At 40.5% G+C, this 25,961-nt stretch overlaps 1 pseudogene; it reads left to right on the top strand.

Moving 5' to 3' along the window:
- The first annotated feature begins 4,768 nt into the window (after positions 1-4,768).
- Positions 4,769-5,364, top strand: LOC128570681 (calcineurin subunit B type 1-like; annotated as a pseudogene).
- Positions 5,365-25,961: the final 20,597 nt, after the last annotated feature.

Here is a 25,961-nt window from a genome sequence, read left to right as displayed (position 1 = left end):
GTCCCATCACTGTACCACCGAAAAAACTGCTTTCATGGAATATTAAGGCAATATAAAACCAAAATGAATTTCTATTAATATGGTATAATTCTGAATTAGTTCAAAGTTGTGTATTAATTAGAAGGGTAACTTCCTTTCAAAGGATGTGAAGGGATAGCTTTTATCTCTTTTGGTATTGAACTAGCTTAGAAAAACAGAATTAAACCAGAAAGGTGTAAAATGTGAGGTTATTCCTTTTCATATTAGAAATTATATAGAAAAATAAAAACTTGAAGCTTCTAATCTAGAATTTGATGAGGCTACAAAAGGTTGTTTAATCAAGTCTCCTGCTGCCCAGGGAAAGATTACATCCAAAATATTTTAAGATCTACAGTTGCATATTTTATTGGTGAAAATCATGAAATACAGGGAGCATTAGGAGGCTATGGAAAGTTCAAATACAAGTCCAAAAGTTTAGAATGTAGACAAAAGCTACATATTCATTATTATCATTCTAAACTCTACTAGTTGTTCCTACTAATTTGGTATTGAATCAAGGCAATGTCTTCCTTTCACTTTTTCTAGAGATTTATCCTGCAATAAAATCCAATTTATTGAAAGACGTACCTTTGAATCACTACCATTTCTGCAGTATGTGTAAGTTACAAATAGAACTTCATTACATTTGGAACTTTTATTAAGCTTATAAACCCTCTGCTATTCATTTTGAAATATGATTAAAATTTTACTAGTAGAAAGTTACTAAAATTATATAGCAAATTCATTTAATCTCTAGCAAAGATTAGTGTGAGAATTATTACACAGATCAGAGGGGATCATAATAGAACAATGGTCTCAACTAGTGGGATTTTGTACCCAGACGACATTTGGCAATGCCTGGAGACATTTTCAGTTGTCACAACTGTGGGTATGTTACTGACACCTGGTGGGCAGAAGCCAGGAATGTTGTTGACCTACAATGTACAGGACAAATCCCCCAAAGAATTATACAGCTAATATATCAATAGCACTGCAGTTGCAAAACTCTGTCGTAGAGAAATAAAGATCTCTTAACACAAGTATTGGCTGAGCATTCACTGGTTTGTATCTACACATTGCATGTATAGTAAATATGAAAGTATAAATCATGAGCCAATATCTTCTACAGCAAAATTTCCTTCATGTACGGAGAAAGTACTGAGGTTATGTTTTGTCATATATAAGTTAGAATCACTGCCAAATGATAAATGCTCTGAAAGAATATCTTTTCTTCTTCTTTATCGGCTTATGTCTTTCCTTTTTCTTGTTGTTTTTTGTAGAAATCTTGGTTGCAATTTAATCACTGAACTGAGCTTCGGAACGTTTCAGGCGTGGCATGGAATGCAATTTTTACACAAGGTGTAAGTTAAATAGATGAACACATAAAAAGCTATGTGTAAAAGCATCATTCAGTTATCAGTTAACTAGGTATAAGCTCATTATGAACTCTGAATAGCATATCTTAAGATCTATCCAATTTTTCTGTTTTAATTTTTTTTAAAGTTATATTTATATTTCAGAGAAAGGATCCATCCATTTTTTTCAGGTGAGGAAACTAAGGGACAAAGGGGCCAGGAGACTTGTGTAACTTCCATATGACATGCTCTGCTTTCCCTAGAAATGATCTTTGGCATGGGTGATAAAAGATGTCAAGCAAGTAATGCTCAAATTAGCATTGTCTTGGGAGCCCTAGCAATGCTGCTTTGATATGTGAATTGTCCTTGAAATCCTACGTTTGAATATAACTTTGATTCCTACTCATGTACAGTTTCTAACCGCTGAAATGTATACAGCATACAGCCACAAAGAAGGAAGCGTAACACAAAGTCCTCCAGGGTGCAAAAGGGGAAGGATGTTTTCTCGGCATCAGTTTCTTTTAGTTTTCTATTTATTTATTTATTTTTTTTTTTGGTAGAGACAGAGTCTTACTTTATTGCCCTCGGTAGAGTGCTGTGGCGTCACACTGCTCACAGCAACCTCCAACTCCTGAGTTTAGGTGATTGTCTTGCCTCAGCCTCCCAAGTACCTGAGACGACAGGCCCACGCCACAACGCCTGGCTCTTTATTTTTATTGCAGTTTGGCCAGGGCTGGGTTTGAACCCGCCACCCTTGGTGTATGGGGCCCGTGCCCTATGCACTGAGCCACTGGTGCCACCCAGAGTCAGTTTCTTTTAAATGGTAAACCAGGGTGGCACCTGTGGCTCAAAGGAGTAGGGCGCCGGCCCCATATGCTGGAGGTGGCGGGTTCAAACCCAGCCCCCGGCCAAAAAAATAATAATAATAATAAATAAATGGTAAAGCAGAAAGAATTCCAGAAAATCTGCCATAGGGCACTTCTCTCCCTGTCACACCAAACCTTATTTTTTCTTAAAAATACATACCTATGAAGAGTGATCTGTGGGCATCTTTGCACTGTGGGGGAAAATGGTGTTCATGTTAAGCTATAGTGCAAAAAATGTTCAGAAAGAAAATACATTACTTTAGCCTAATTCCATATACTTGCTTTCCTGACAACCCTTCAACAAGTAATGTAGAGGGGCCAGGCACAGTAGCTCACAACTGTAGTCCTCGCACTCTAGGAGGCTGAGGCAGGTGGATTTCTTGAGCTCAGGAGTCCGAGACTAGCTTGAGCAAGAATGAGACCCTCTCTCCAAAAAAGAAAAAAATAGCAAGGTGTTGTGGTGGACACCTGTAGTCCCAGCTACTTGGGAGGCTGAGGTAAGAGGATCACTTGAGACCAAGTATTTGAGGTTGCTATGAGCTGTCTTGCTATGGCACTCTACAAAGGGCAACAAAGCAAGACTTTGTCTCAAAAAAAAAAAAAACTATGTAGGTTTTATTTTCTTTCAGCTCAAAATTCAATAATTTCTCTGTGACACAAGCAGATCATGGTAGGTATATATGATCTATGGCCTGAAGGAAATTTTAGACTCAAGGTGAAGATCCTCTTCTAAACTTGACTTTGGAAAAGACTGTCCACCTGTCTTGAGGTTTGGAAGTCTAATTTCACGCCATTCATTTTGGGTTAGAGGGAGGGTTTTAGGGTGTGTGTGGAACTGATTAACAGTTTCTACAGAGGCTGGTCTTATAGGGACCTCTTCTCTTCCCTTGTTAATTTACTGATGCCTTGCATAGAGGAAGAACACAAGGGTCTGTTTTTCTTTTGCCCTCACACCAAAGAACCAGATTCATTAGATCCCTCCACCAAGAGATTTAGATGGCATCAATACGAATGTATTGAACTCACCACCTTCACTGAACATTGTCAACAGAAGAGAAGGTAAACTCTGTAAAATAATTTGAAGAGGTCTATTCTAAGAACTGAATTTGAGGACCATGGCCTGGACCCATGCCCAAGAAACCTTGAGCAAGTGGACTCACTGTGACTGGATTAGTTTGCTTCTATTCAATTCAGGGAGACAGGAATTGCATGTAAAGTCATAAATCAATACAAGGCAGGGTGTAAGTTGGTTTGGCCTAAAAAGGTGGGACATATGAAAATGGAGGTTTACAGGTTATAGGTGGGTTTTAAAACTCTTTGATTTGTAATTGGTTAAAGAAATGAAGCTTTGTCTAAAGCAGGCGTCCTCAAACTTTTTAAACAGGAGGCCAATTCACTGTCCCTCAGACCGTTGGAGGGCCAGTTCAAAAAAAAAAAAAAAAACTATGAACAAATTCCTATGCACACTGCACAAATTTTATTTTGAAGTAAAAATACAAAACAGGAACAAATACAATCACATGGCCTCATGTGGCCCACGGGCCGCAGTTTGAGGACCCCTGGGCTAAAGGCTTGGGATCCTTTAAGTTAAGGACATCTGTTAATTAGAGACAACACATCTGACAGATACCTAGACTCCAGTGAACTGTTAAGTAAGCAGAGGACCTACAGGTTTGTCTTCTACAGCCTCAGGCCTGTTAATGAGTCTCCCAGAAGGGAGGGGGCTTGATGAGGCATTTCTGACTTCCGCTCTTAGGGCTAGCAACTCAGCCCTTTTGCCAAGAGGGGGGTCCAATTAGTCAGCTGGAGGGGGGAGCCTTAAGATTTTATTTTTAGTTATTATTATTATTTTTTTTGAGACAGAATCTTACTTTGTCGCCCCTTGGTAGAGTGCTGTGGTGTCATCTCATCTCCGCTTACACCTTTCACTGGCAACGAATAGAACAAAGTAAGAGTTTGACCATCGATGCTGCCTCTGGCGGATCTTGGCCAAAAGGGGAGTTGTGAACTAAAATAAAATCTTACAAACCACAGCTCCTTAGAAGGCCTCACCTGCCGCAGCCAAGCCGGCACGCAGGTTCCGGATGAACGGAGCTCCCGGAAGCCCCGCCCCCGCCGCCGGCCGCGTGCGCCCCCCACCTCCGCCTCGCGCGCTGCTGCGCTCGGCCCTCCCCTCCCTCTCCCGCCCTCCGCCTTTGTCGCGCCTGAGGTTGCGGTCAGCAAGAGCCTCCAGCGTGAGCGTGCGGCTGCAGCCCCGGGCCACCCAGCCCTCTGCCCCTCTTTTCTGCCTGTCTGCCTCTCCTCCCTGTGGCGGTCTCTTCCTCCCGCGCTCTCGTCTGTGAATCTCGACCTTAATTTCTTCCACCCTGCCCTGCCCGGTCCCTCCCGTGCCCAGTCACCAGGCCGCGTGGGCCCTGCAACGCCTCCTCCCCTCCCCAAACGCCACCCCCTCCCCGCAGGCGACATGGGGCCGCAGCTGGGCCTCCTTGGCCTGGAACCCATCTCAGCGCCGACACTTCTCCACTCCAGCGAGCCTCCGACCCGCCGAGCAAAATGGGAAATGAGGCAAGTCATCCTTTGGAAATGTGCTCAAACTTTGGTGCAGATGAAATTAAAACGTTAGGAAAAAGATTTAAGAAGCTTGATTTGGACAGTTTTGGTTCTTTGAGTGTGGAAGAGTTCATGTCTCTGCCTGAGTTACAACAGAATTCTTTAGTACAGCGAGTAATAGATAGATTCGACACAGATGGGAATGGAGAAGTAGATTTCAAAGAATTTATCGAGGGAGTCTCTCAGTTCAGTGTCAAAGGAGATAAGGAGCAGAAGTTAAGGTTTGCTTTTCCTATCTATGACATGGATAAGGATGGCTAGATTTCCAATGGGGAACTCTTCCAGGTGTTGAAGATGATGGTGGGGAACAATCTGAAAGATACACAGTTACAGCAAATCGTAGACAAAACCATAATAAATGCAGATAAGGATGGAGATGGAAGAATATCCTTTGAAGAATTCTGTGCTGTTGTAGGTGGCCTAGACATCCACAAAAAGATGGTGGTAGATGTGTGGCTCTTTTTAAAGAGTACCACCCAACACTTCTGCTTTCTTATCCATCTCTGAAGATCTGCTCAAGATGAACAGCAATGCTCTCTGTGTATTCAAATGGAAGCATTTTTCTCTCTGAAGCCACGTTTTCCAACATGAGCCTCATGAAGCCAACCAAGTGTTATTGAACTCTTACTCTCTGAATAACTCAGTGTAGCACTTTAAAGTCTGAAGAACAGCAACATGAAAAGAGCATATCAGTGTGGTGGAGAAAGGGAAAGGGTTGGGTTTTTAATTTATTTTTCTTCATGTTTTATAACAAGAAAGTATATATACATATGTAAATATTTATATGTGATATATGTAGCTTTCTATGTATGTAGTAGGTTGGCTTTAATATACTTTGATTCAGAAACAAAATAGAGTAAAAGTGTCAAGCAGAACATAAAACATCCTTACTTTTATTTCACACAGTTTTTTTTGTTTGTTTGTTTATGTTTTTATTTCACACAGTTTTATATATAGATAGGAGATTGTACAATTTGAGCCCGGTGTTAGGCCAGCTGTTTTCCTTTTCCTGTGCTTTCTCCTTTGAGAGATTGACAAAGCATTTGTTAATGTCTTATTATTTACCTTAATTACATTTTGGTAACAAAGGAGTCTGTAACTTTATTTATACTTAAAAATGTATTTCCAGGGACTACGTCTCACTGCTGAGCAGCTTTTAATATGCCTCTCCTTGAGGAGAAAGTATAGTTCAGCGCTACTGCCAAGAGCTAGTTCTTGTGTGCACGTGATAACTGCACAGGGCTTATGGCTGCTTCATTCTGTTACTTTACAACTAGGAGCCATTGCATTTATTGAATGTCCCTGAGTAAGTGTAAGTTACCAGTTGTGATTTTATACATAAAGGCCAGAAGCTAGCTTAGGCAGTCATGATTTATTATATGCATTACTTACTGAAGAATACCTGAAATAATCGTGTAACTGCTTTGGATATCCATCTGTTTCAGTAAACGGATAATTTGTCATTAAACTTGTGTTTGAACCATGATTTTCCCTTTATGTTTCAAATGACTTGCAGCAAATAAAAACTGGGAACATTTAATGTGCATATATGTACTAAACACCCATATATATTTGTGATTAAAATGGGAGAAATCTTGCTAATTATATGTCACAGAAGAGCAAAATTCTATTCAAATTTGTACCTCTCTTTACTGTAAGGCATAGAGAATGCATAATGGTTTTCCTTGATTTGCCCATATAATTGGTAATGGGTAATAACTTAATAGATGTGTGTGATATAAGAGTAGTATATCCCGTTCTACCACTTGATGTTATCCCTTCCCTTTTCTGCAAAGGTACTATTGGCTGAAAGAAAAACATTTTGGTTAGCTTTGTATGACAGTATTTCCTGATATAGTTATTCTATAAAAATTGGTTTTATAATCATGAGTGGAAAAGGGCAGGTTGAACGAGTTGACTGAATCTTTTTTTTTGGTAGAGATAGAGTCTCACTTTATCACCCTGGTAGAGTGCCGTGGCATCACATAGCTCACAGCAACCTCCAACTCCTGGGCGTAAGCGATTCTTTTGCCTCAGCCTCCCAAGTAGCTGGGACTATAGGCACCCAACACAATGCCTGGCTATTTTTTTTGTTATTGCAGTTTGGCCCAGTTTGGCTGGGGCCAGGTTTGAACCCGCCACCCTCGCCATATGGGGCGGGCGCCCTACCAGCTGAGGCACAGGCGCCGCCCAGAGGTGACTGAATCTTAAGCTGAGTGCACCTCCTGCCTTGGCTGTTCCTTCAACTGAGTGCTGCACATCATGGGCTCTGCCTGTGAGAGAAAAATCCAGGTGCTTGGTGTCCCTGCATGACATGGAATTTTGCATGTAGATCAATTTAAAATGTACCTCTTGTTTACATAATTTGCATAATTTTAAAAGACAATGTTGCCAAACTTTGGAAATGTTAATATTCAAACTGAAAATCTCCACTTCATGTAACATCTTCCTCTGCTTTATAATCCCAGCCAGTGGTTTAATCTGTTCCAGTGTCAACTGCCATGTGCTCTGCTTCAAGGGGGAACCTAGTCTTTTGTGAATTTTTTGTACGTTAGTATTTGTTACAAATATTTTAGCAAATGCTTTCTATTTCTCTTGCTTGTGCGTATCTTGGCTGGCGTTACAGAAAAATAGTGCAGACATTATTTCCTTACTGGGGAATGGGTTTGTTTCCTTTTCTTTCTTTCTTGTTTTAGTTTGTGTGTGGGTTGGGTAGGGGAGGGGTGGTTTATGTTGAATGTTTAGTTTTTCTTCTGCATGGTACATCATGTTGTGGGATCTTTAGAAAAGTTCATACTGTATGAATAGGAAAACAAAATATTTGAAACTTGAAAAAAAAAATCTTAAGCCACCACGCCTGGTTTAAGTATTTTATTTTGGTTCACAATTTCTCCCTTTGGCCAAGATCTGTGCCCCCACCCCCACCCCCCGGCTTAAGATTTTATTTTGGTTCACAATTCTTCCCTTTTGGCCAAGATCCACCAGAGGCACCATTGATGGCCAGACTCTTATTTTGTCCCATCCCGAGAGCAAGACTGGATGTTCGGGCCAGGTTTGTTAGAAGGGAAGGGTGACTTACCTGGGCAGTGCAAAAGTCTGTGCTCAGGGGCAGTTAGAGAACTCTTTCAAATACAGGGGTTTAGGGTAGCTGGTAAGCAAATTCTACAGCTTGCCAAGAATGTTAGGGTCCTTTGGTGTGAATTTCTGAGGGGGTGTGGGTAACTAGACCCTTTGTGTCTTTGTCTTAGGAGGAAAGGAGGAGGAGGAGGGTGAAGGGTTTGTGTGTGGCTATGTTAGGCTCCAACAGCTGGGATGGTATGGCCCCTGCCCTGGTTCCATCTAGGCCCTTGGTGGGACCCTCATGGCCAAGAGAACTGAAGAGCCAAAAGGACTTACATCCATGAAGTGTTTTAGGCCAGATGGGACTGGAGGTGGACAGGTACTCATGGAGGCTTTTAAACCTTCTAGACAACATGAAGGTAAAAATCAAAATGTTAAAGGCAAGGCTACAAAATTAATTGATCTGTGTTGTGCTACTATATTTTGAGGTTTAGTTGCAGGCTTGTAACAAAAAGGCCAAGGAATTTAGAAACTTAATCACTTAAGCTAAGGAATTTAGAGACTTTTGTTGTGTCACCTTATTTTAGTCTCTTTAGTGATTTGTCCTAAGGTGGCTAATAAATTTCCTGTTACATCTCTTTTTGTATAAACCCCATCCTGAGGACAATTATGCTCAGGATGGATGTTTGGACCACATGGCCCAAAAAGGCAAAGTTTCTCATTTAGTATTTGTTTAGGCTTCTGTGTACCTATCCTTGATCTTGATCTACTTTAATCTATAGAACTAAATGTTTTCCCTATGTCTTTGAACATATTTCAAATAGTTGAATTAAATTCTTGTTTAGTAAGCCCAATATCTTGACTTCCTCAGGGACAGTATCTACTGATTGCCAACCCCCACACCCACCCCTGTGCATGGTTTCTTTGTGTCCCTTATAAATTGTGTTGAAAATTGGATATTTTAAATAATACTACGTATAATGTAACAATTCTAGAAATCAGATCCCTGCCACCAGGGTTTGGTGTGTACTGCTGTTATTATAGTAGTTATTAATTTATTTAGTAACTTTTTGGAACTAATTTGGTAAAGGCTTGTATTTGTTGTCATGTGTGGCCACTGAAATCTCTACTAGGTTAGGTTAGTCTGCTGATGAATGAACAGAGATTTCCTTAAAAGTCTAGAACCAGTAAGTCTCCGAGATTTTCCCAAGGGGCTTGTGTGCGTGTTAGGGCGTACCTTCAGCACTCAGCAAGATGGTTTTATAGCTCTGCCTTAGCTTTCATTTCCTGCTTTGTGCAGAACCTCAGAATCAGACATGGATGAGAGGATAGGGACTTCTCTGATGTTTCCTGACCATGCTCACAGTCCTAAATATGTATATGACCTTCCAGATTTCAAGGAATATGACTCATGGTCTTCCAGTTTAACAAGGAAATGTTGGAGTATTTCAGAGTTCCTATGGATATCTCATTCCTAGGCCTTTTCTATTAAGTTTTGTTAGTTTGTTTGTTTGTTTTTGAGGCAGAGCCTCAAGCTGTCACCCTGGGTAGAGTTCTGTGGCATCACAGCTCACAGCAACCTCCAACTGCTGGGCCCAAGCGATTCTCTTGCCTCAGCCTCCCAAGTAGCTGGGACTACAGGCGCCCGCCACAACGCCCAGCTATTTTTTGGTTGTAGTTGTCATTCTTGTTTAGCAGGCCCGGGCTGGATTTGAACCCGCCATCTCTGGTGTATGTGGCTGGTGCCTTAGCCGCTTGAGCTGCAGGTGCCAAGCCATCTATTGGTAAAAGGTGCCAACTTTTACCCATCGCCTCATGTAGCTGCCATGTTAAGACACTTCTTATAATTGTCTTCCACAAACACCCTTTTAGGTCAAATAGAAGCAAGCCTTTCCAGGAAGGTCTTCCATGTAACAAACAGGTCAAATAATGACAGTTCATTGGAATTGTGGCTTTGAAAGAGCTCTGGCTCCATTTTGCTCCCTCCTTTTGGTACTAGAGATGTGGGCTACTTTTTGTTGTTGTTGTTGAGTCTCACTTTATTGTCCTTGGTAGAGTGCTGTGGCGTCACACAGCTCACAGCAACCTCCAGTTCCTGGGCTTAGGCGATTCTCATGCCTCAGCCTCCCAAGTAGCTGGGACTACAGGCGCCCACCACAATGCTCAGTTGTTTTTTTGTTGCAATTTGGCTGGGGCTGGGTTTGAACCCGTCACCCTCGGTATCTGGGGCTGGTGCCCTGCCCACTGAGCCACAGGTGCCACCCAGATGTGTGCTATTTTTAAGGCTACTACTGAGCTGGGAGCAAAAGATGGTCTAGGGTAAGCTAAAACAACACAAATCTCATTGTTTTTACTGAAATTTAGCCATTTTTCCTGAATAAACACTCCTTGGGTTGCTGCATTGTGACTTTGATTAAATTTCTAGAGTTCTGAAAACATTGATTCTGGACATTTTGGCCATATTTTTGTTGTTGTTTTCATGAAGGGATGAATTTTCAGATGTCTTTACTACACCATTTTCACTGCTGTCACCTACAACATGGTTTTCTTCCCCTTTTTTTTTTTTGAGACAGAGTCTCACTTTGTTACCCTCAGTAGAGTTCTCTGGCGTCATTGCTCACAGCAACCTCTCGGGCTCAAGCGATTCTCTTGTCTCAGACAAGAGTACTTGCCTCCCGAGTAGCTGGGACTACAGGTGCCCACCACAACGCCAAGCGCTTTTTTTTTTTTTTTTTAGAGGCAGGGTCTTGCTCTGGCTGAAGCTGGTCGTGAACCTGTGAGCTCAAGCAATCCACACACCTTGGCCTCCCATAGTTCTAGGATTACAGGTGTGAGTAACCACGCCCAGCCTACAATATGGTTTTAAATCTCTAAAGTCTCCATGGCCATGGGCTAATTAAATATTTAATCACGGGAAGTGATTGGGAAAAGGAGTAGAAAGAGAAATGTCATTCTCAAGAGGTTCTCCCAGATGAATAGATGAAGTTTAGAAAGGTATTTTATATTTAGTTGCCACAGAATTAAGGTTAAAGTAACAGCTATTTTAAACCTTTTTTCTTCAGAGAAGATAAACACAGGCCTTTGCAATCAGAACTAACTTTAAATTTCAGCTTTGCTTCTAACTAGCTTAGTGGTCTAGGACAAGTTATATAAACTCTGTGCCTCGGTTTCCTCATTTATAAAAGATAATATTTACCACGTAAGCTTATTCTGAGGACTAAATGTAAAATGCTGATCACAAACGACCGGCAGCCCAATAGATATTAGCTATATAATTGTTATTTTTATAATGTTCTGCAGAAGTACACTAATAATTGTTGAGTAGAGTTAACCTAAAGGCAGATTTTCTTTTCTCTCTCGCTATTTCTCTCTTTTGCTTTGTTTGTTTGCTTTTAAGAATGGAAAAAAAAATCTGTTCCAGCATTTTGGAATACAAATTTGCGTCAAAATTAATTTATTCGTTTCACTGATATTTAAATAAAATGATGTTTTCAACAAACATTGATTAAATATCTAGTAATTTTCAGGCACCATGCCAGGCACAGGTATGACAATGTCACTAAGTTGTGGTCCCCACTCTCGAGGGGCTGACAGTCCAGGAGACTGACGAGTGCCCAGGTGATTACAAGCACAGTAACAAAGGCTGTGATGTGAGTGCAAGTGTGTGACAAGAATTCCCTTCTCTCAGATTTATCCCTTTTTCTTTAGCTCTAAAGCCAAGGATTTGGTCCATTTTTTTCTTAATCAGATAAATTAAACCACGGATTTAAAAAAATTTTCAAAAGATGAAAGACAAACACCTCAGATTATGGAGGGTAACTGGCATAATAAACCTGGGTTGTTCCCAAAGGAAAAGTGCTTGGCAGAGTCTTAGGATGATTTAAGGGAAAAACAGAAAATGTTTTTATTTTTTTACCTACAAGTTTCATACTAAAAAACGACTATAAACTCTTTGTGGAGTTACATGTACATTGAAATGCAGGTATTTTTAATTCAATTGCATTTTTCAGAATTTTCAATCGTAATCCTCTGACAACTGTTGAAGATTCATATCTTTATAAATTGCCAGCATTAAAATATCTGTAAGTATTGCGGTCATCTCATGAATCATGAGATTATTTCTGCTGTTATTTTTTATTTTCATCAAAGATTAAGTATGTTGAATTTAGGCTAAAAAGTCATAATTTAAACTTTAACTGGTTATTAAAAAAAGGTTATTGGCAAAGAAAAGAGATTAAGAATGGATGTGTAATGAATGGGCAAGACAGCCAGCAGGGAAAGAGAACAGTAGTATTGAGGAATGTATATAAATATAATATATATAGATGCATGTAGGAATATCATTTATCCCAGAAAGCAAAAAAGAATAGATGCTTCTATTTTAAAAATAAAAAATAAAGGGCTGTGCCTCTGGCTCAAAGGAGTGGGCGCCAGCCCCATATGCCGGAGGTGGCAGGTTCTAACCCAGCCCAGCGAAAAACTGCAAAAAAAAAAAAAACACCTCCCCCCTAAAAAAAAAAAAAAAAGTAATCCTGAGAGGTGAATCCAATAAGAAAATGGGAAGATAAATGTTAAAAAGTGTATACATTCCATTATTCGATGTCATTAATTTGATGCTGCAAATGAAGATAATTACATTTCTTCAGTAAAAGCTCTGTAATCATCTTCTATGACAAACTCTTGAGCTGGCTTGTTTTATATAGAAACAAAAATTGAAGTGCTGACATGTCCTTGAAATATGTTTTTAAGTACAGAATTTTTCTATTGGGGTTAATATCTTGACTCTTTGGACTTTCTCCTTCAGAGACATGGGAACAACACAAGCCCCACTTACAACAGTCGAGAACATCCTCATGACAACTCTTGAGTTGGAAAAACTGTAAGTTATTTTTTTCTTAGCTTTATTTTCACTTAGTACGTTTTTTAGGTTTATATTTTCTTAAGTCAGTTTTTGTGAGGTATAATTTTTATGCAGTAAAATTCACTCTTTTTAGGTGCACCAACCAATGAATTTTCACAAATGTATAATTATGTAACCACCATCACATTCCCCAAATAGAATGTTTCTGGTGCCCTAAAAAAAGCCTCTCATGTTCCTCTGCAGTCGGTCCCCTCCTCCCACCATCAGCCCCTGGCAACCACAATCTGATTTACATCCCCATAGTTTTGCCTTTTCCCGACTGTCTTAGAAATGAAATCAGATGTAGTATGTAACCTTTTGTGTGAAGCTTCTTTCACTTAGCATAATTGTTTTGATATTATATTACTATTCTTGTTGTATCTGTCAGTGCAGTTAGTTCTCTCCTCATTCACAGCTTCAACCAAGCACAGATGGTAAATATTTGGTGTGGGGTGGGCGGGTGGGGGAGAGAATAAACTATAAAAAATAATATGTGTTAAAATACAGTATAGCAACAATGTACATGGCCTTTACACTGTATTACATAATATTCTAAGAGTAACCTAGAGATGATTTCAAGTATACTAGAGATTATATGCAAATATTATAGTATTCACAGATTTTGGTATCTGCAGAGTCGTGGAACCAGTTCCCCACAGATAGCAAGGGACAGTGTCGTATGGCTATATCAGCTTATCCTTTCACCAATTTATGAACAATTGGGTTGTTTTCATTTTTTTGGCAATTATGAAAACTGCTAAGAACACTCATACTCATGTCTTTGTGTGAACATACGTTTTCATTTCTTTCAGGTAAGTACCTAGGGTGGGACTACTGTATCACATCCTAAGTACATATTTAACTTTTTAAGAAACTGCTAACTTCTTTCCTAAAGTGGCTGTACTATTTTGTATTCCCACCAGCAATGTGAAAGTTGCAGTTGCTACAGGTATTCAGCGGATCCTTATTTCAGTTTTCTTGAAAAATCTACTAGTAGATGTATAGTGGAATCTCATTGTGGTTTTAATTTGCATTTCTGTAATAGTTAATGCTGTTGAATATCTATTCATGTGTAAATATCTTCTGTACTGAATTATCTGTTCAAATCCGATCCTGTAGTTTAATTGATATTTATCTTCTTGTTCAGTTTTAAGAATACTTTTTATACTCTAGATACAAGTCTTTCAGGTATGTGTTTAGTAACTATCTTTTCTCTTTTCTCAGGTTGTGGTTTGTCTTTTCATTCTTTTTAAATTTTATGTATGTATGTATGTATGTATGTATGTATGTATGTATGTATGTATTTATTTTTTGAGACAGGAGTCTCACACTGTCACCCTGGGTTGATTGCCATGGTGTTATAAATCATAGCAACCTCAAACTCCTGGGCTCAAAACCAGAAAACTGAAATATAAGGATCTGCTGATCCTCTTGCCTCAGCCTCCCAAGTAGCTTTGTACCCACCACCATACCCACCTACTTTTTCCACTTTTAGTAAAGACGGGGTCTTGCTCTTGCCCAAGCTGGTTTTAAACTCCTGAGCTCAAGCGATCCACTCACCTTGTCCTCCCAGAGTGCTAGGATTACAGGCGTGAGCCACTGTGCCTGGCCTGTCTTTTCATGCTGTTAAAAGTATTTGAGCCCAGGTTTTGTAATTTGTAATTTGAGGTTACAGCACAGGTTTTGTAATTTGTAATTTGAGGTTACGGCAAGCTATAAAGATGCCACCACACACTAGCCTGTGTGAGTGAGACCCTGTCTCAAAAAGAAAAATAAAGGAAGAAAAGGAAAGAAAACCGTAGGTGTTGTTTAGTTTCCAAATATTTGGCGATTTTTCAGATCTTTCTGTTGGTTTCTAATTTAATTTAATTATGATCAGAGAACACATATTGAATGACTTGAATTCTTTTGAATTTATTCAAATTTGTTTTATGGCCCAGAATATTGTTGCATAGCTCATTGATGCTCTATTCATGTTTTATTTTGTTTCTCCTTGTGTTTCATTTTGGGAAGTTTTAAGTTTTTGAAATAACGATTTTAATGTCCTTGCCTGCTCATTCTATCCATGTAGGTTCTGAGTTGGTTCTTATTGATTGCTTTGTTTCTTTAATATGGGTCATATTTTCTTGCTTCTTTTCATGTTTGGTAATTTCCTATTGGATCTTGGTACGTGTTGCCCCATGGATCATGAGATTGTCCTATCTAGCTTATGCTAACAGGCAGTCTTCCTAATCTTGAGCAACATCTAATTATTTTCTGATACTTTTGGGTGGTTCTTTTCCTAGCCTCAAGTAGTTTCCTCATACACGTGCACCAATCAGTACTTTGCTGAACACTCAGGAGCTCCCTCTGTGTGTCTCCTGAGTTCATGTTCTGTGTGCCTCTTTTCTCTCTAGTACTCTGCTTTGAGACTTCTAGCCACCTTGGTTTTCCCACACTCTCAGCTCCATTTCCTTAATCGAAGAGTCCACCAGTTTCCTTTCCTAGCACCATGACCTGGAAACTCTCTCAAAGAAGTAAGCTAGGGCAGCCACGGGGCTCACTTCATTTATTTCACATCTTACAGAGATCACTGTCCTTCATTGCCTGATGTCCAGTGTCTTTAAAACTGTTGTTTTGTTTCTTTTATCTGGTATTTTGGTTGTTTCTGGCCAGGGGTGCAATGTCCCTGTTATTACATCTTGGCCAGAATCTAATAATAATCTTTAAATCTGTTTTGTTTTGATCCAGGATCCAATCAGAGATCAGGCATTGCTTGTTATGTCTCTGTTTCCTTTAGTCTAAAACATTTGTCTACTTTTTCTTGGTCTTTCATGCATTGAAGAGTCTAACAGGGTTGTTTTGTAAATTCTCCCACAATCCGGATTTGTCTATTTCCTCATGATTAGATTCAGGTAAAACATTTTGAGGAAGAATACTATTAATAAATAGACGATGTGTTCTTCCTACCTCATGACTTCAGATGGCCCATAATGCTAAGTTTGATCACTTGATTACAAAGTGATATCTTCTAGAGCTCTCCATTATAAAGTTATTTTTTCCATTGTTAATTAATATGTGTAAATACATTTGATCTTAGACAAAAGTCCAAGAAGAAACAATAATAAGAATAAATAATCTCCGGGGTGATGCTTTGAGATCAGTGAAAATCCTGCTTTCAAAACATGTTTTTACCCAACTGTGCATCAGTGAGGCAAGAGAATCGCTTAAGCCCAGGAGTTGGAGGTTGCTGTGATCTGTGACGCCATGGCACTCTACCCAGGGCGACAGCTTGAGGCTCTGTCTTAAAAAACAAACAAACCAACCAACTGTGCATCAGTGATAATCACTATCCAAATCCATTATTATTGTGTTTGCAAAATGACACTTTTCTAATTATATCATTCCTTCTTCATAGCTGGCATTATTCTATTAATATTAAAGAAGAGCTGGCCCTCTTTCCCTTTTGTGAATTCATGGATTCTTCTTCTGTGAATTCATGGATTCTTCTTTATAGTAATTATGTTGTAACTGATTATCATCATTATTATTTTGAAGGCTGAAATTGTCCACATTTGGCCAATGTAATCTTCATTATTGTTCAACCCTATAAAGTGGTTTAAACTAAGCTATCATTTATGCCCAGAGTAATTTCTAATATTTATCGCTCCCAACAGTAATTGAGAAAGGAATTCTCGGAGTTTGGGGCCTCCAGACTCTTCTTAGAAGTCTGCCTCCTGTGTCCTCTCAACCCAAAGTGAGACAGATTTTCTTCTTCTATCTTCTATGGGAGAAGATAATTTCTGAATGAAACTACAAATCAGTGTCACCCAATTCTAATTCCTTTTTTAAAAATTTATTATTTTAAGAGATGAGGTCTTGCTATCTTGCCTAGGCTGGTCTCAAAGTTCTGGCCTCAAGCAATCCTCCCACCTTACTCTCCTGAGTGGCTGCAACCACAATGCCCAGCTAATTAAAAAAAAAATTTTGTAGGGGCAGGGTCTTGCTATGTTGCCCAGGCTGGTCTCAAACCCTAGCACCAAGCAATCCTCCTGCTTTAGCCTCCCCTGTAGCTGGAATTACAGGTGAAAGCTACCATACCTGGCACCTCTAATCTCTATCACGTATACTCTAGGCATACCATAACCACTGCCATGTTCACCCATCTCTCTGTCTCCTTTCCTTTGGGCTTTCTGGTTCCTACTTAACAACTGACCAGGCCATATGCCTCAAGAACTCTTTTTGCCTAGCCCTGCGGTAGTTTCAACCTCCCTCTTCTACCAACTGAAGTCATCCCTTTACCATTAATTTAATTCTCTGCGTTTCCATTTATAGGATCTTACCTAGCCATATGGCCTGCTGCCTCTGCCAATTTAAAAATAATATTGAGGTTGTCTGCAAGACAGTGAAGCTACATTGTGATGCATGTATAGGAAACAGCACAGAAGATTGTTGTGAGTTTAAATTGCTTAATGATAAATTGTTTTAATTTTTATTTTGTTTTTTAAGTTTTTAATTTGAAAATTTTTAAGCTAATGATGAAATTGCTTTATTCTTGTTTATTCGTTCAGAGTTAAACTCCCTGTATTTCTGAACTACTCCCTGGCTGAAAGTCAGGTTCTCAATCATTATTACATAATTTAATAATGTAACTGTTCCACATCCATAAAGGACAGAGAGGAAGGAACGGAAGGGGGAGAGTATAACATTAGCGGCCACATACTCTGTACTGTGTCTCTGCTTGGTGTTTTGCCCCCCACCAATAACTTGTCTCTACAGCTCCTCAAAGTTTGTAACTGGTTTTATATCCATTACGTCTCAAGAGCTCTTTGCCTTATAGGACAGGTATAGATCGGGTTTTGGTTCGTTTATTTTTACAAAGAGTATAAGTGATATTTGGAGCCTGAGAGTTTCCAGTTGCATGAGCAGAAATTGCTACCTGGCCCTTCTAAAGAAACAGAGGGCTTTTCCATTCTTAGACTCTCCAACTCTGAACTTGCTCTAAATCTAAAGCGTTTATATCCACAGAACAAACACTCGGGTGCTTTTTTAAGTGTTTTTCTCATATTACGTTTATTAGCACTAACTTCATCAAAATGTGACTGCTTTCATGTCCAGACAATTTGAATACAGATCTCTACCCGTGATACTAAAGTTGCATACTTTCCAAAACAATTTTTCACATATTATATTATATTGTATTCGTCTCTTCTCCCCTGAAAGTAGGCAGAACAAACATTTTTAATCTTGTTTTACAGATGAGGAAAAACAAGATCAGAGGCGTTAAGTGCTGTAGCCTATTCTCAGGCCTTCTATCCCCAAATTTGGGTTCTCCATAGCCCATGTTCCTCATTTCTCATGATGCTTACCTACTCCTCTGACCTTTAACCACTACCACAGAAACTTTTAATTCTGGACAGGAACCCAGCTACACGATGGTACACTTGTTTTTCATGCAGTTAGAAGCTTTGGATGGTTCCACAAGTAAAGCTGGGAATTATAGACATGAAACGAAAGCAAAGTGGGCATCTGACAAAAGTTGCTTTTTCCTTTCTGCATTTTAGGAAGTCAAGTAATGTTTATCTAAAATTGTTGTTACTCCTTAGATTTATTGAACATGCCACATAATCATGTAATCTGGAAATTAAAAACCTCTTAACCTCCATCCCAGATCCCAGCCCAAATTGAGGAAAGAACCAGAATCTACCTAGTGTTTTTTCTGTGCAGAACCTCCTATTATCCGGGCTAGGATACATGAGAGCAGGGGCCAAGAAGAGGAACTGGGTGGGGAGATGACAAGGCCATGTCCAGATAAGGATGTCTTAGCAATAGGATTGGGGCCTCCACATTAGCATCTCTTCTCTTGGTCCCCTTAGGGAACTGTCTTTCATCAGAGTCATCTACAAGCATGCCCCCTCTGCATCTGAGGCAGGACAGTCTGGGCTGCAGAAGGGCTGGTTCAGCCAGGAGCAGGGAGCAAGGGTCTCCCATCTTGGGCATTTACTGAGTGCTGGGAAAGTGGATTTGAGGGACCAGTGGAATAACCCCAAGTAGAGTAACTGTATGTCACATTATGGAATGTTCTGAGTAGGTAGCCACTTTTCCCAAAGATATTTTTCTCCTTTTATTATTCCATTGTATAGGTTTAAACTGGGGTTTCTTTTTTTCCTCTCTAAGTGGCACTCTTCTGTTTGCTGACTCCTAATTTCTTTGACTGGGTTATATGGCTGTGGATTGGCAAAAAGCTATGCCATCAGCCTTCCATCGTCAAAAGCAGTCTCTTCTTTTTTGACAGTTGAAGAAGCAAGTGTAGGAAATGCGGAGGGAGCGCTCATGAAGGTATTACAGGCTCGGAAGAAGCACACAAGCACCGAGCTGACCATTGAGCCAGAGGTATCCGCAAATAAAAATGGCGTCAGCTTGTCAGGCTTCACGAGTGACCAGATGGACTTCAATGATGAAAGCGATGTCATTAGTGCACTTAATTACATATTGCCTTATTTCTCAGAGGGAAATCTAGAAGATGTAGAATCAACATTATTACCATTCATTAAACTGCTTTTCTCAAATGTGCAGGAAGGAGAGAAGCCCCTAAGTCATATGAAAAACAATACAAAGGCTCAGCCTCTTGAATCTGGACCCAGCAATTCAGCTTACAAAAATAAACTGAGGAAGCTCTATTTCCTGGAAAATTTGTTAGATGCAGAAATTCAAGAAAAAATCGATGAGGTTAAAAAGAAAGAAAAAACTGCCATGCTTATGCAGTCTGGCCTTTTAGGTCCCAAACTTAAACGCCAAATCTTTCCCAAAAAAGTGGCAACTGCTGAATCACAGGAAAATAGCCTGACAGAGAGTGAGAGTGGAGACAGGGGGCTGAAGAAAGTGACGCTATTCCTCAAAGGGCCCAAGCGCCTACGGAGAAAGCTCTTACAGGAGGCAAGAATCAAGAGGAAACAGGGTACCTGGCCGACAGCGAAGAAAGTGGCCGAAGAAAGAACGCTTGGGAAACCAATCCCGAGTGAAATGACACAGTTTGACGTGGTGCAGAGGCCTCGGAAGTTTGTGGGAAGCTCCTTCCACACCGAGCCTTCCTTCACGCAGACGCACAAGGCTGCGGTCTCTTCTTTCTTCAAACAGTATATTGGCATGCCTTCTACTTCTGCCACCTCAAAATCCCTACCTGAGGTTAAAAAACAATCAAAAGACATGAGCGACACCATTTTTGTTTTAGAAGATGCAAATGCTAGAGTTAAAAGTATGGAAGCTGGTAAACCAATTGTACATTCTAGAAGAAAATACCGCTTTCATAAACCTCATTCCCATGTGGCCCACAGAACACCTGCGGCCAAACTAAGTCAAAAGTTTAGAAAAGAAACAGTGTTCCATGGACAGATGCCTGTAAAGCGGCCTCCATTCTCTGCAGTAAGGAGCCTTATAAATTCCCCGTCACATGGGGTTTTTCCACCTTCAGAAGAGCTGAGTCCTCAGGAGAATCCTTTTCCAGAATCATTTGCTCCTTCAGAATCTGTTACAGAAATCACTACTGTATCCCCTCTAGGAAATGGTATTGAAGAAAACAGTTTTATGGAAAACACTGCTATACCTGAAGAAACTATCTCTGAAAGTACAAATGATAAGAATCCTTCCACTATAGATTCCACTGGGACTGCGTTCTTAATACCGACTGTTAAACAAATCAATGAAACTCTGTGGGAATACCACAACACGGGCACTGACTTACCCAACATGGAAAAAAGCTTCACTTACCCATTGCTCGCGTCCCAGGGTGATCAATTTGAAATGCAGCTAAACCAGCAGCTCCGATCCCTCATCCCCAACAACGACGTGAGAAGGCTCATTTCTCACGTTATCCGGACTTTGAAAATGGACTGCTCTGAGACCCATGTGCAACTGGCCTGTGCCAAGCTCATCTCTAGAACAGGTCTCCTGATGAAGCTTCTGAGTGAGCAGCAAGAAGTAAAAGTATCCAAGGCAGAATGGGATACGGATCAGTGGAAGAGTGAGAACTACATCAACGAGAGCACAGAAGCCCAGGCTGAACAGAAAGAGCAGGAGTCAAGTGAGGTAAGGATGACTACGGGAACATGAGACCTGGACTTTTCCATCAGTTCAGGGGTGTCCAGCCTACAGCCTGTGGGCCGCATGATGATTTTGTGAGGACTTTTTTTTTCACTTATATGTGGTGTCAGATATCATGAAAAGTATGCACAGACACCCCCTCCTTTTTTTTTTTTTTTTTTTTTTGCTAATCAGTTTCATTAGTATTTGTGTATTTACTCTGTGGCCTAAGACAACTCTTATTCTTCCCATGTGTGGCAGAGGAAAAAAAGGTTGGATACCCTTGGGTTTAGAATATACCATGAAAGCATCCAAGCAGCAAGGCCCGGGTAGACAAGTCCATATTTTATCTTGGCCATGTAATTTTGGCCATGACAGTGATCTCCCACTTTGCTCATTTAGAGAATGAAGCAGACAGAACACTCAAGATAAAGAAGATGTAGAACAAAATACTTAATAGTAAGATTATGTAACACATTAGATTTGCTTTGTTCTTTAAGAAACTATAAGCTACTTACTTGGGAGGGTGGAGTTTTGAATAGTTAGATCTCATTCTTTCCATCTCTTTGGTGGTTTTTTAATTATTCTTTCCCTTTTTTAGCTCACTAAAGGAGTTCCAGGATATGGCTATAACAACAAACTCATCTTGGCGATATCTGTGACTGTAATAGTGATGATTTTGATTATAATTTTCTGTCTTATTGAGGTAAGGACAATCATTCAGGTTTCCAGAATAACATCCTTGATAATAGATTCAGTACTCATGAACTGAAAATCAAAGCCACTATCCCACCTACTATTACTTGACATTCCTCTTCAGTCACTACGACTAAGGTATGCATTGTTCTTTACTGTAATATATACCAAGGATTTTTTTAAAGTAACCCCTCTCCCAGGAGATCGCTATAGAACTGAAACCAAGATAACAAACCACTAGATTATTTGGAGAAATTAAGTTTAAGAAAGCCAAAGTTGAAGTGGTAGGAAAGTTTTTCCAACCCAAAACTGTCAATAATTTTATGTACTCACCAATCACTCTCATTCTACCACTGATTTCTTTCCTTGTTGCTGAAATGACAAGAGATGTATTATCTCCACCCTCACGGAGCTGTCATCACCCTGGGGAGAAAGGACACAGCAAGAGATAGAGGTGTCATCTTATAGATTCATTAGATTCAGGTAGCATCCTCCTTCTCCACTGTGCAAGGCATTGTCTACACAGGTTCAGTTAAAGCACCTCAGCTAAACCTTGCACCTGGCTATTCCAAAGTGTGTCGTATTTACAGTGGCCTGTTCCTGGAGCTTGCCTGTGTTTACCTTTTGTTCAATAGGCCATTTCATAATGGCCTATTACTTTACCCAACATGTAGGTGCTAGCATATTAAAAGAATGGTTTAATAAGCTGACAATCATGATTTTACCCCACCATCCAACCTAATTTACCTTATTTGATTTACTTTTTCTATTGTGGCAACCCTCTGTTCTAGCCAAAGCAGCCCACACCATATCCCAGTCACATCATGCGTATCCCTGCTTTCATCTGTGCCTTTACCCATCCAGAATTCTCTTACTAAACTCTGCCCATGGAAATCCTGTGACTCTGTTCAAATTCAAGTTCGTCTTTCTTTCTGATGCCTTCTCTGAATACTCCAGCCTGCCTGGGCCTAGTCTCTCTGTGAGGTTTGTCACCATTTCTTGGAGGATATGGTGAAGCATTTTCCCTCCCCTGAGAACTTAAAAATGTGGCAAACCATTTTCTTAAAGATGCTATCCAAGAAAGAACCCCAAGATCAGGACAGAATGAAGCAGAGGAGAGCTGTGTGGACCAAGTGGCTCCTGGTCTATCAGATGGGAGCAGAACCTGGCTGATATACGGATTAAGTGGCCCTTATCTGGATGCTCAGGATCAGAAGTGTTTCAGATATCAGATTTTTTTTCAAATTTTGGAATATTTGTATTATACTTAACCAGCTGAGCATCCCTAATCTGAACATCTAAAATCCAAAATGCTCCAGTGAGCATTTCCTTTGAGTGTCATGGTGGTGCTCAGAAAGTTTCAGATCTTGGAGCATTTTGGATTTCAGGTTTTCAGATTAGGGATAATCAACCTGTTAATACAGGGACTTTGGCATCCTTGGATTTGGGTATGCTAGGCTGAGGGGAGTGGATCCTGGAATGAGTTGCCTGCAGATACCAAGGAAAGAGCCAAAGAACCATTAAACAGGATAGAATTTCTGTCTTCAGACCAGGTGCGATGGCTCATGCTTATAATCCTAAGGATTATAAGGGAGGATTATAATTGCTTGAGCTCAGGAGTTGGAGACCAGCCTGAGTGAAAGCGAGATCTCGTCTCTACTAAAAGAAAAATTAGCCAGGGGTCATGGTGTGCACCTCAAGTTCCAGGTATTCTAGAGCAATGATTTTCAACACGTGTGTCATGGCAGGATCTTAGGTATGCCGTGAAAAACTTTTTAAAGGGCGTTATTAAATTATGTTCAAAAGAAGCTCAAAGCACAGTAAGTATATTCTCTTTTTACTCTTTTATTTGATCAACATAATTTAAGTGTGCTGTCAAAGTTTAACTGTAGGTTCGAGTGTGCTGTGAAAAGGTTGAAAAACACTGCTCTAGAGGCTAAGACAAGAGGATCGGTTGAGCCCAGGAATTTGATGTTGCAATGAGCTATAGTGATGGCACTGTACTCTAGCCAGGGCAACGGAGTGAGACTGTCTCAGAAAAATAATTTATGTCTTCAGAAAATATATCTTTTAGCCAGACATGGTGGTGCATACCTGTAGTTCCAGCTACTAGGAACTATTAACTGAGGCAGGAGATGCTGCCTTGAGCATCTGAGATGCTGAGGCAGGAGGCTTACTTGAGCCCAAGAATTTGAGGCTACAGTGAGCTATGATCATACCAGTATACTCTACTCCAGGTTACAGAGTGAAACCCTATCTCTAATAAAAAATTATAGATAGCTGGCTCGGCACCTGTAGCTCAAGCGGCTAGGGCACCAGCCACATACAGGAGAGCTGGGTGGTGGGGGTGGCTGGGAGGGGGTTCGAATCCAGCCCAGGCTCGCCAAGCAACAATGACAACTATAACCAAAAAATAGCCAAGCATTGTGGTGGGCACCTGTAGTCCCAGCTACTTGAGAGGCTGAGGCAAGAGTTTGAGGTTGCCACAAAACTTAAGCCGAAGAGTTTGAGGATGCTGTGAGCTGTGACACCACAGTACTCTACCCAGGTGACACCTTTTGTTTTGTCTCAAAAAAAAAAAAAAAAGGAAAGGAAAGATAGATAAATAGAAGTTATCTCACTGGGTAGGTAAGACTTGAAAGGAATGAATAAAGATTTGGAGATACTGGTCATTATGATGGATAATCATGATTGTTTTCTTCCAAAACAGATTTATTCTCATAGAAGAGCAGCAAGGACAGATGTAGAATCAGGCTCAGTCCCAAGGAGGTAAATACTGGTCTGGCGATTTAAATTAGAATTTTAGAACTAGAGAACTTAGAACTCATCTCTTTCAATCCTTCCGTTTTATAGTGAGGAAACTGCCAGAGGCAGGAAGAATACTTACCTGCCTTAGTGCTTTGCCTGGATCCAGCAAAATTAGCTCCCCAGACAAAGCTGAGTTGGACAGGAGTGGCAAGGACGAGTCTGCTGCCACCAGTCCTTCAAGGGAAGGCAGGGGCGGGGGTTGTAGTTGTGCCTGTTCCTTCCGGTGGCGGGCATCGGGCCAGGCCAGAGGCCTTTTTGGAGGCTCTGGGGAAGGGGCAAGGGAGCTAGTCTCCTTCAAGGCTCCTTCAAGAATATATGAATCCTTCCTCTAGAGTGGCAGGAAAACCTACCTTCTCATTCTACTTGCTTTGGGGTCTCCATTCTCTATTTATCCAAACGTCAGAGAATTTTAACTAGAAGAGACCTTAAATAATACTTTGCCTCTTCCTTTTATAATAAGAAAATGGAGACAGGGAAAAGGAAATTACCTTGCTCCATGGTCCCAGTGCTAGTGTCAGAAAGAGGGTGGTCCCTTTCCAGCTGGGGACTTCTCCATTGATTATTCTCTACTTGGGCTGTGAGTCACATTTTATATCACAATTCAATACGCACATGCTGTGTAGACATGAGTAGATGTGGAAACAGTCTGATTTTTTGTCTGTTCTGCTCATATTCAAAAAGGATATTTTGTCCTTTAAACTGATTTTACAACTACTGCAGTATGAAATAGCCTGCAGTATGAAAATAATTTTTCTAGCTGGACCCAGGCATTTGCTTGACGGGACTCGCCTGATAGGATAAAGCTTCTAGGAGAATAGAAGCACTTTATCCTTCACCCACCAGCAAAGGCTATCTGTGGTACTAGGTTTGAAAGGGACTGATGTAAAATGCTTCTGGAGAGTGAAGTACTTCTGGCCTGTGTGTTTTTACACTTTGTTCACTGTACAAGGGAACTTGGTCAATGGGGTAAGTGGGGCTGAAAATCCTCCCTGTACCTCCCACCAAGCCTTGCGCAAAGGTCCCCCCAGTGACATTACGGGGCCCTCTTAAACAGACGTGGAGAGCTTCTGGAAGTCTCTCCATGAAATGATTTTCAGGATTCCAGGTCCATAATGATGTTGCCCACTGTGATTATGGACCGAACCACAGATTTAGTCCCAATAAAACGAGAGGTGTACATCGTGGGAGACCTGGGAAATGGCAGGAATCACTAATTGTCTCGTGTGTGTGTTTTTTCCCAAGGGGCTTTTTTGACTTTCTGCATAGGAGATGCTCATCGCAGAGTGAAAGCCAGGTAAATTTGAGGAAGATTCAGTGCTGTGGCCAGAGAAAACAGGAGAAATGCAGAATTAATACCTGCCTTTCTCTTTTCTAGGAGGGCTTTTTCTGGTTAAGGTGTCCACTTTGGCTTAGGGATATGTACAGACCTCTCAATGCCACACGCAAGAAAAACATGGCCCAGAGGCTTCACGACAAGGAGTCTTCTGATGAGGAAGAGATTTACAAGAGGGATGCAGGGTAAATGACTGGGAACAATTTAAAATCTCATCTACAATGGCCGGGCATGGTGGCTCACGCCTGTAATCCTAG

This window comes from Nycticebus coucang, chromosome 18 (assembly GCF_027406575.1).
Source record: "Nycticebus coucang isolate mNycCou1 chromosome 18, mNycCou1.pri, whole genome shotgun sequence".
Taxonomy (NCBI): Eukaryota; Metazoa; Chordata; class Mammalia; order Primates; family Lorisidae; genus Nycticebus; species Nycticebus coucang.
This window is presented reverse-complemented; position numbering and strand designations above follow the sequence as displayed.